The following is a 10,986-nucleotide window of genomic DNA, read 5'->3' on the forward strand; positions in this document are numbered from 1 at the left end:
AAATCTAACTTGATAGCCCTATTGCCTATGCTTAGTACATCATGAATATGTGTTAAAATAAAAAACAAACATTTTGGTGACCCAAAAAATAGCATCTAGAAGAAGTTGGTTCTATAGTTACAAAGTGACGTGTAGGCCACAAAATGGCTCCAAATGACAAGCAACTTATACACAAGTCTTATGAAGGTACCCCCCCATAGATGTGCAAATTTGGGCTTAGTTTGACAGGTCAGTTACAAAATTGGCTTCTTTTCGTGCAAAATATACTTCTCCCAGAATGTATTCTGAAGCATGAGAAGTGGCCCCCTAGTAGAAAAACTCAATTCCGTTGGAAAACCAATAGATTTGGGCCTATTTTAACACCTAAAATACCTTTAATAACAAAATTTTAGCCATATCAAGCCTTGCCAAAACCAAAATTAGGAATAAATCAAATATGGCTTCCAAAGGCCCTTACCTTTCTTGCAATAGATGTACCTAATCTTGCAAAATCACCAAAAGTCAATAAACATTAATCTCATCACATTAGTTGTTTCTTCCTCCTAATGAAAAAGATAAAAATAACAAAACAAGAGAGGGTGCGAGAATGATTCAACCACTCTAAGGATGGGTGAAACTGGTAGCTTCACCAACCAAAGGTCACTCAATACTCAATGCTTCTAAAAACCTACCTACTCTGGCATCCTTGGGATCACTCACACACCCAATCCCCAATTCTACCTAAACTATCCGATGGTTTTGCAATCAATTGGAGCATACTAGTGGAAAGTAGGACAAATTGATTAGCCTTTGACTAATGTAGATTATCTGCTCAGCGCGACAATGGTGCCAATGGAGAATCACATTCCCACTATAGATAAGGGTAGCAAAGCCTACTTCATGTATTCACCATGAGGGTTTGAGACCTCTTTGTCAATCCGTGAAGCACTTGACTTGACTAGTGCAAGGAGGCTTATCCCAAAATGGGAGATGGCACAACGAAGCATCCTACCCCTCTCAACCTACTCTACTCTACCACTCATGGACACAAGCATTCATGGTAAGCACATGCTATGGATTTAACCTTAATGCAAGAATGTATATTCTACTCAATCACCCAATCATTCAATTGATTCTATTGCTTTACTTAAGTCTTGGATTTGCATCCACAAGCTATCTACCCTTTAGCACACACAAGCTCAATATTCAAGAATGGGACAAGCCTAGAATTCTACCCCACAAGCACTAACTACTTCCCTTCTTGCACATGCATGAGAGAGAGAGCATGTATTTAATTTCTCATTTGCAAGCAAACATAAGATTAAAGCAAGCAAGTTAAACATTAATTAGCCTACTCGAGCACATAACCCACATTCAAGCTTACACACACAAGAAGGAGAGAAATATAATTGGGTCTCATTGCCCTCACACTCATGTATAAACATATAAGCAAGAACTTAAACAAAACTACAAAGCAAGAAGATTCAAATGAGAATGAGAGAAATCTTCCATTATATTAAGGGCTTCTAGCACAACATAGCTGGAGCCATGAGAGTTATAATGAGTGAGAGAGGAGATGGGAGAGTAGCAAAGAGCTTTTTGAGCACTCTTTGCAAAGCAAGCTCTAAAGATAACTCAATCTAGCCCACACACAAGCTGACCCTCTCTCTTTGTTCAAGGGGCTTATATAGACTTTTTACAAAATAGGCCGCACTCGGCTGCCAAACACTTCCACTAAAAGACGGTTACTTTACAAATTGGAACTCCACACGAGCCCACAAAAATATGAGTTACTTGCAAAAAATGGCTCAATATTTACAATAGGTCAGTTTTTGAAAAATAGAATGGGGAAAAATCCTCTCGTGGTGTGTGCCCTCATAGCATGATATTCATTAAGCCCATCCTTTCTATTTCTCATGAAACCCTTGCCAGAACATGTCCTATTTTCTCTGTGGAGTTTTTATTTAGCTCTGGTTGTTGTGGCTATGGGTCTCCACTTATATGATATACCTGGGCTTGAGCAAGGAAACAATTGGCAACCAACCATCCCGAGTACGTTAGGCAAAGGAATCACAGGATTTTATGAGATTTTTTTTCCCATTTTTAATTCATTATAACTTCACCCATTTTGTAAAGCCATTGTAATTATTGAGTCATTTTGCTTTTAGTTCAACTGCCCCCGTATCCAAGTGTGGGCTATTTTATAAAATCTCTATTTCAGCCACTTGTACTAAGAGATAGGGTTACACATGCTTGTGAGACATAGAGATTCCCATTAGAGCTTACTTGCAAAGGTGCCCATGAAGTTATATCTCTCATAGCTTCTCTCCCATATTCCCATTAGAGCTTACTTGCAAAGGTGCCCATGAAGTTATATCTCTCATAGCTTCTCTCTCACCATTGTCCTCTCTCATCGCCTTAGCCAATGCAATGCCAAGAGCTCTTTAATGCAATAATGGAGTATGGAATCTATTCTCTTCTCACCCTATTCTCTTTGCTCCGTAATCTTTTTGATTAGCTTAAGTCTTGCTCATTAATTTATGCATGAATGTGTGGGCAATGAAGCCCAATGCTATGACTCTCTCTCTTGTGTGTGTGAGAGCTTGAATGAAGGTTTAATGCTTGAGTAGATTAGTCACTAGTTTGCTTAAATTAATCCATTGTATGCTTACCATAAAGGATTGAATGCATGCTAGCTCACTTTAGAGTGCATAGGAAGGAGTATTCTATGCTTTTGGGATAGCATTCTTGGCCTTCTCATTATAGATTGATTGGGCTTGTGTATGCTTTAGGAGTGTTAGCTTGTGGATGCAAATCCAAGGCTAGGTAAAGCTTAAAGATTGAGTTAGTTATTGAATGAATGAGTTAATTGTGTGCTCCTTTAGTTATGTAAAAACAGGCGATGATACAACCCATCCGATTGCTCACATTGGGAACGTGCCTCTATGTATGCAAGATGGGAAGACAAAGTAATTGTAGGATATACTTCATGTGCCACATATTTCAAAGAATGTTGTTTCTATTAGATTCCTCCATTCTAAAACAAAAAAAATTAGGATTCTAGAATCCAAATCTTGGAAGTCTTGCTCTTGAAAAATGGTTGTTTAGAACAGGTGTAAAGGAAATTAGGATTCCAAAATCCACTTGATATTAATCTTGGGTTTTGGATTCTAACCCTAGTCTTAGATGGTTTCTAGAATACAACTTTCCTCTTACTTAGATTCTAGAATCCCAAACTTGAGGAAGAATGGGTTTTTTTAGAAACTAACTTTGCTGTCAAGTGGATTTTGGAATCCTTGAGTTGTGTACTAATTATTGATTTTGTTCTTTCATCATAATGTTCAAGGCACTAAAGCTCCATTAACACTTCTATCTCTATCTTGATGGCCTATACTCACAAAACTATGTATTACTAGATGATAGAATCATAAAACAGCTTAAGTTTTGGCAATGTTTGTTTGTCTTTAAGTCCAAATTTGAAAGAAATGTAATCAAAGGTTTTGGGAAGGTCAAGCATGAGCGGGGGTTCGGCAGCCCCCCGGGGGGTCTGGGGGCAATGCCCCCAGCGACGAGGTCCGGGGGCTGTCGATAGACCCTGGCCCGTGAACGGTAAGACCAGTATGTGAATTGTGTCTTGTTCGCTTGGTCCGCCGCGCGTCATTGAACTACTCTAATTTTAGGAAATTGGATTCTAGAATCCAAGTTTTTAGAACTTGGGATATTGGAATCCCAAAAAGCAACACAATTGTGTTAAACGCGATGTAAAAGCCTAAGAAGTAGTGCAAGAGCTTGTAAATCGTGGAAAGCCGTGAGGGAAGGAGAAAACAATGTGTGAAAGATAGAAACCCTTGTCAAAGATAGAGACAGACAAAGAACTGTGTGCAAAAGAAAGGGACAAGTGTCATGCATCTACAAGGGAGAGGCTGCGCCTGCGTACACATGCACGAGATAGGTGCGATGTCTAGAAGTTTCTACAAGAGGTGTTTCCTTATGTAGCTTTCTATGTATGTGCCATATACTTGGTCGATTTACTTTTGGAGAGTGGGATTTCCCCTTAAGGGGATGATGCCTAGAGGGTCCGCTTTGTTTCTTGCAGAGTTAGGCAAACGCGAGCGATAGAAGACGTGCTAACACACACTATCACGTAGTGGTTTGCAAGAACAGAGAACTAAGAAAGTACCAGATTGCAACCAAATTCAGTAAGTGTATGGATCTTGTGTTTTGTTGTGCCTCTTTGGGGTCTGCATGAGTCTCGAGGAGTGGAGTTCTGGCTTTCAGTGTGAATCCAAGGACTTTGCCTTGAACTTACAGAAATTCCATTCAATAAACATAATTCTTGCACTTCCGTGTGGTCAACTAAAATCTAACAAATCTCTTTATAAAGAGGTGAGATTTTTTTTAACAAGAATAATCTTTATTTTGCATTTCCAAGAAGAATCATTAGTGTTATGTTTATAATTTGTTGGAAATTTTATATATTTTTTGGTTTTTTCAACACAAATTTAACTTTGTTTTACATCATTTTGTTTAACAATTGGAATCAATAGTTTTTGTATCTTTCAAATTATTAAAGTGTTCTTTTGGGAAAAATAACAGAGCAATTATCTACCAATTCTAAGAATTTTATCTGAATTTTGAGGGATCTTGCCAAGTTTTCTAAAATTTCTAATTTTGAGACATTTTTTGTTAAATTCTGAGAAGTGTGTGGTTTCTTGTTTATCAGGCTTTCATAGTGGGATTCTGGAATCCATTTTTTTTAAAATTTCGGATCTCAAATTTTTCAGTCGAGACTCTAGAATTCAACTTTCATGCTAGTTTCAACTTGACAAGCTAGTCTTAACTTCATGTTTTGTTCGGTCTGGATTCTGGAATTCAAGTTCTGAATTGTTTATCGACTTGCCTATTGTCATACATGCCTTTCTTTTCTATGGCTTGTAGTAGCTAGCACCCACAAAGCTCACACACACATTGATGTCAAATGTGCTCCAAACCTCCCATAGTAGTAGATGATAAAGTATGATTTATTGCGGGCTTTCTTCTCCTAATCATGACTCATGATTCATGACTCATGTCTTGCCAACCTCAGGTTTTTGAAAACACTTTTGAAGTATTTTTTCCTTTTTCTATCACTGTAATTTTTCTTAATCTTAGTATTTGTTTTGTAGACCATGGCATCACAGTCTCAGCTTGCTCACTCCAAGAAGTTCAAAACCTCAAAACATGCATCACATTCTCAAGTTGGTGATGTAAGTGGAAGGTTGGGGCACTGAGGTTCCTTGACTTCTTCTCATTTCAAGCACCACCGATGAGTCCATCATTTGCAGAGACAAGACGGCTTAACTCACCAAGTGGTCTGCTGAGGAGAGAGCTCCTTGCAGCTGAACAGTTTCCAGAAGAACGCCAGGTCATTCCAAAAAGGGAAAGGTTGTTTAAAGGAAAGCCTCTTCTTGCAGCAGAACAGTTTCCACAGGAAAGCCAGCCCACACCATCAAGATGGAAAGGTCATAAAGGTAAGTGCTTGTCAAATGAGATGGAGGCTCGTGTGCCCAAGGCTCTGGAACCTAGTGGAAACAAGGGTTCTTTTGAGGGAAAGCCTAAAAAATCTAGGTATGGGCATGGTTGGGGACCTTGACCATAGAAACACTTAGCCTTCATAAGCAAGTAGTTGAGCCTATACTGCTCCCTTTTTGCTTGTGACTAAACATAAAGGTTCGTCAAGTAAGGCTAATGAATTTCAACATGGTGGTGGACGTATTATAACCATAATGGAACAGAGATTAGAGAAGATATATTTTCCTGTTGAGTGTGAATCAAAACCATCCCAAGTTATTATCCTCCTTCAAAAGGACTTTGAGCTACAAGAGGTCAATCTCCTTAGCACACAACAATTTCTTGAAGATGTGATACAAACAAAAGGCTTGGTAAGTTGAATTTCTCTTTATCTCCTAGTTACTCAAATTATAATTTGCATCTTCTTTTTTCGAGTTTCTATTATTTTGGTGGATTTTAGAGTTTTGGTCAAGCATTTTTGGAGCTCATGGATAGTATTTTTGGTGATCCGGATTCTACAAGTAGCTCTAATGAAGATGACATGGAAGAAGATGTGGACACAGAAACACAAAGTGAAGCTGAGCCACTTGAAGTAGAAAATACCTAGCTTAAACCTCATGTAGAAGATACAAGCAAGAAAGGTCGTAAAGGCTCAAAGAAAAATAAGGAGAAGCAATTCTTAAGTGAAGCTGAGATCGTGTCTTCAGGTCCAAGTGCACCCTTACCACTTCCATGGGATAAGACTTCAGATAATGCTATTCGAGAGATGTGCAAGAAGACAAAGATGGTTGATCCTTTACCTTGTGAGCTACCTGTTAGTTGTATTGATCAACCTCCCATTGATCCCCAAACAGGAAAAAGACAACTTCAACTACGAAGTGTTAATGAAGTGCATGTTTCTAACCTCAAGCTAAAAATGAAAGCAAAACCTACAGCCATGGTGCTACCGCTACTTGTTTTGGTGGACAAGGATGAATGTCCTACCAAGGACTCATGGAGAAAGTCTAGGGCAGATTCTTTACAAGTATTATGTTCTAGGTGGAACCCACACATTGCTTGCAAAAAAAGAACTTCGCCAAGAATATGACCATATTGAGAGTTAAAAAATAGCTCTTTGTTGGGTTTATGTGGGTTTGATTGATGACGAGAGTACAATTTTATCCATGGATCACAACATTGACTCAGATTATCGCTTACAAATGACTTTTCTTCGAAAAATTAGGTTCTTTCACAATGAGTGGATCAAGCAACAAAAAGAAGGCCAAAACATTGATGAGAACTTTCGAGTCACACTTTGTGAGAGATGTGGTCCACAAGTGCATAAAAAGAGCTCACGTAGTGCTGACCAAAAGCCAAATATCAAGCCTTATGGTGATTTTTTTCAATTGGCTTTTCTCATGGTGGGGAGATCTGGGAGATGCAAGAATAGATTTTCTCTTTATGGGAGCAAGGAAAGTTGAAAGGTCAAAAGATGTTGAAGACTCCTTCAAGCTCTCGTGAGAAACCCAAGGCAGATGAAGCCATAAAGCCTCCTCCTAAAGACATGAAGATAACTTCCTAGGCGATCACTACAAGGAATCCGTGATACATCTCTAATAATGAGAATTCTTGCGTGTGTGAAGGCCGGAAACATCTCCTTGGAAGAGATGGGAGCAGAATTTGAAAGGTATATATCTGTTGTTTCTCTCATTTTCACTCAACAGCTTCTTTTTTTATTTTTAATGAAAATACCTTTGTCTTTGTAGGCAAAAATCTTATTTGCACATGCAAAGAATTATGATAGAAAAGTTGAACTGCAATGATTGGGATGAAGTTAGGAAATACCATCCTGATTCAAGTAACCCAAAGGAGCTTGAGAGATTCTTATTTCTTTTTGATCAATGTGTAAGTATTTTTTCTCCCTTTTCTATTTTAAGTAAAATTAGGATTCTAGAATCCTAATTCAAGTCTATAAGTTACTTTTTCTAGTTTCCATCTTAAGGTCTTGTGGGTCCTCTTTGGATTCTAGAATCCACCTTATAGTCTCATTAAGACTTACTTTGGTTTTTTCTGGACTCTAGCTTAAGGTCATGTGTGAGATTCTAAAATCCACATTGGTTTTATAAAGACTTAACATTCTAAATTCTTGTCATATGTTATGCTTTAGATTTTGAAAGGTAAATTCTTTGATTTTTTTTTAAAGTTTCAAGTATCCAAGGTCTTACTTAATATCTTTGGAATGCAGAACCGAGACCCTCGTGTTAAGTTGAAGGAAATTCCACAACCCTTTGAACAGTTTTTGTCTCGTTTCGGACAGAGAGGAAAAGAAGAGAGCAAGAACAAACAATTCAAAATGCTCATGTCCTAAACAAATACATTTTTGATGATGTGGATGAGCCTCCTTTGCTTTGGACAATTTATGAAGGACGAGTAGAGGAAATGAATACATTTGTGATAGCTCGTCCTTATACTTTAGCATTAGCTGATACTCCATATGGTTTCAAATCTCCAAGATCAGTTAATGATGATGTGAAGTATCGAGTAAGTGCTTATAAAAGAGTCATTCAAGCTTTTCAGAAAGTGGCAACTTGTGAATCATGGGCACTCGTATTTTTTCATGCTCATGATCAAGTCACAGCCACTCAAAAAGCTTTCACAAATCTAAACATGGTGAATCAGATGATTATATGGTAGTATTTCTACTTTTTGTTCTCCTTTAGCCTTTCTTTTCACTGTTACTCTTTTGTGGTATTTCTGAACAACGTCTTACTTGTAGGACCAAACCCAACATCCATGGGTACAAACTCGATCGGCTTTCTTGGGCATGTGAGTTTGCAACAATTGGTTTTCACTCTCCATTTGGACTAAGAGCTCAAGGGACCTATAATTTTGCCATGAAACCAAATCGTTCAAATGTGTTTGAGAGACCAGGCGTTTGCAAGAAGTTCAGGCATACAACTGGTGAATTAACAGGCATGATTAATCCTTATCAAAAGCCTCAGCATTTGATGATGGATTTAATTGACCTTCTTTCAATTGAGGGAGAGTGGATAATGGACTTGTTTTTGCGGGGACAAGCACCACGACTGTCAGTGCTCTAAAGAGGGAGAGAAATATTGTTGCTGTTGAGTGTGACCCCTTGCAAGTACAATTCATTGAGTAGAGAGTGACGGCAATAAGAGAGTTTCTTGATGAGTTCCAAGAGGTGGGGATGAAATCTATGGAGTTTGATCCAAGGTTTCTAGATGCTTTTGGAGAGCCTCAGCTTCCCATTGGTGACCAAGATGTTGGGGAGATTGTAGATCTGGTTGATTACGTGCCAGATGATCATAATGAGGAGGAGGAAAGGGTAATCAGTACTCCTGAGCTTAGTCGTACATAAGAAGAGGGGGAGCAACATCAAGAAGAAGAAGAATATTCGATGATAGAATATACTTTTATTGCCTTTTTTTTTCCATTAGTGATGTTTCTCAAAAACATTTGTATTGTTGATGAGTCTTATTATCTTGTTCACAATGTGTTGTCATGATCATCATGTTTAGTACAATTTAAAGTATCTTTTATGGGATCAAACTCATGAAGTTAATCAAATATGATCTTGTTGGTTTATGGTCTATTTCAAATGAGCTATGATGGCTGTGTGTATATTTCATGATGAAATGTGACTATCTTTTGTTTTGATAGTTAATTTCTTGTAGAAAAAAAGCACATTTTTTTTGATTCTAAGTGAAGAATATATTATACATTACATAGACATGCTTGAATTATAAGTGATTTTAAAGAATATTAGATCGTTATTGACCTTGTTTTTTCCATTTTGTTATTTGACGTGAAAAGTGAAAAAAATTGCCTTCAAATGAGCAATATGTACATTTTTTAAAAGAAGTTTGAAACTATGCTTATTTTTGTAAAATTTCTAAAAACATCTCTTCAATGTCTCTAAAAGAGTGTAAAATTGATCAATATTTAGGACTAGTAAAAAATCAAGATAGCTTGTTGCAAACGACAACTCATGACTCTTTGTCGTTTTTCATGACTCGTTGTTGACACTCTTTCTATGCCAATTAATGATGGACAACCCCATGCTACCAATCACATTTAAATAATGTGTGCAACATAGGTTTTAATAGCTTAAATAGTGCAAACACAAGAATAACAAAAGAAGACACAAACTAAGAGATTTGCAAATTGTGTCCATAAGCTCATTCTTCATCATTACAAACAATTGAGTGCTAAAGATTCCCAAATTGGCTACTTTCATGAAGTAGCTCATGGCTTCTCCTACATAGCGGGAAGATTAATCACTCACCTGCTCACAAAAGGATAGTTTTTTCCACTACTTTTTTCCAACAAAGCTGGCTTGCTAAATATTCAATGGATGCCTTCTCTTCATTCAAATCTTCTTTTGTTCTCTTCCAACTCGTCCAGTGAGTTTTCCAATTCACAAGAGGACCAGAAAGAATCTCGTAGCCCCAAGCCCAATCCACTTCACTCAAATACATTCCATCTGTATTCATCACAAATACAAAACACTTCTTGAGTTGATTGCATAAATCACAAAGCTGTATACAGATCTTGCAGTTCAATACTAAAAAATTAGATCTCAAAACCTGATGTCTTGCTGATTAAACTTGCTACATAGATTCAAAAGTTAGAAACTTGATCAGTTTGCCTACAAAAAGAAGCAGCTGAAATAGGCAAGGATGAGCAGATTTACCATATTGGCTCCATGGAATCAAGCAATGTGAGCAAAATAGTGCTACTACTATTGAAAATAGTTGACTGCTTCCTCACCTTAGACTACCTAGCTTGTCTGAATGGCATTAGGGGAAAACACTGAAGCAAACAGTGGAATGGCAAGATAATGGAAGGTGCACATGATGAGAGAATATCAACTTGCAGCACAAAACTATATCTACAACCCATTACTCACATAGCCACATTTTGGCGACGGGCAATGCTTAGTTTCCCATCCATGTACAAGAGTCCACTGCCTGGGATCAGATTTTCTGACACTAGGGCAAGCTATCTGTATACAGATCTTGCAGTTCAATACTAAAAAATTAGATCTCAAAACCTGATGTCTTGCTGATTAAACTTGCTACATAGATTCAAAAGTTAGAAACTTGATCAACTTGCCTACAAAAAGAAGCAAATGAAATAGGCAAGGATGAGCAGATTTACCATATTGGCTCCATGGAACCAAGCAATGTGAGCAAAATAGTGCTACTACTATTCAAAATAGTTGACTACTTCCTCACCTTAGACTACCTAGCTTAGTATGGCATTAGGGGAAAACACTAAAGCAAACAGTGGAATTGTAAGATAATGGAAGGTGCACATGATGAGAGAATATCAACCTGCAACACAAAACTATATCCCTCAACTACAACCCATTACTCATATAGCCACATTTTGGTGACAGGCAATGCTTAGTTTCCCATCCATGCACAAGAGTCCACCGCTTGGGATCAGATT

At 37.7% G+C, this 10,986-nt stretch overlaps 1 long non-coding RNA gene across 1 annotated transcript; it reads right to left on the reverse strand.

Annotated features, from left to right (window-relative positions):
• Window positions 1-9,841: 9,841 nt before the first annotated feature.
• On the reverse strand, window positions 9,842-10,424 carry LOC147638961 (uncharacterized). The gene is made up of 3 exons (XR_015263380.1): window positions 10,303-10,424; window positions 10,119-10,180; window positions 9,842-10,015 (listed from the first exon to the last, which is right to left on the reverse strand). It is a non-coding gene; the product is annotated as an uncharacterized LOC147638961 (long non-coding RNA).
• Between the last annotated feature and the right edge of the window lie 562 nt (window positions 10,425-10,986).

This window comes from Cibotium barometz, chromosome 4, assembly GCF_041138505.1.
Source record: "Cibotium barometz isolate CiBa-2024 chromosome 4, ASM4113850v1, whole genome shotgun sequence".
Taxonomy (NCBI): Eukaryota; Viridiplantae; Streptophyta; class Polypodiopsida; order Cyatheales; family Cibotiaceae; genus Cibotium; species Cibotium barometz.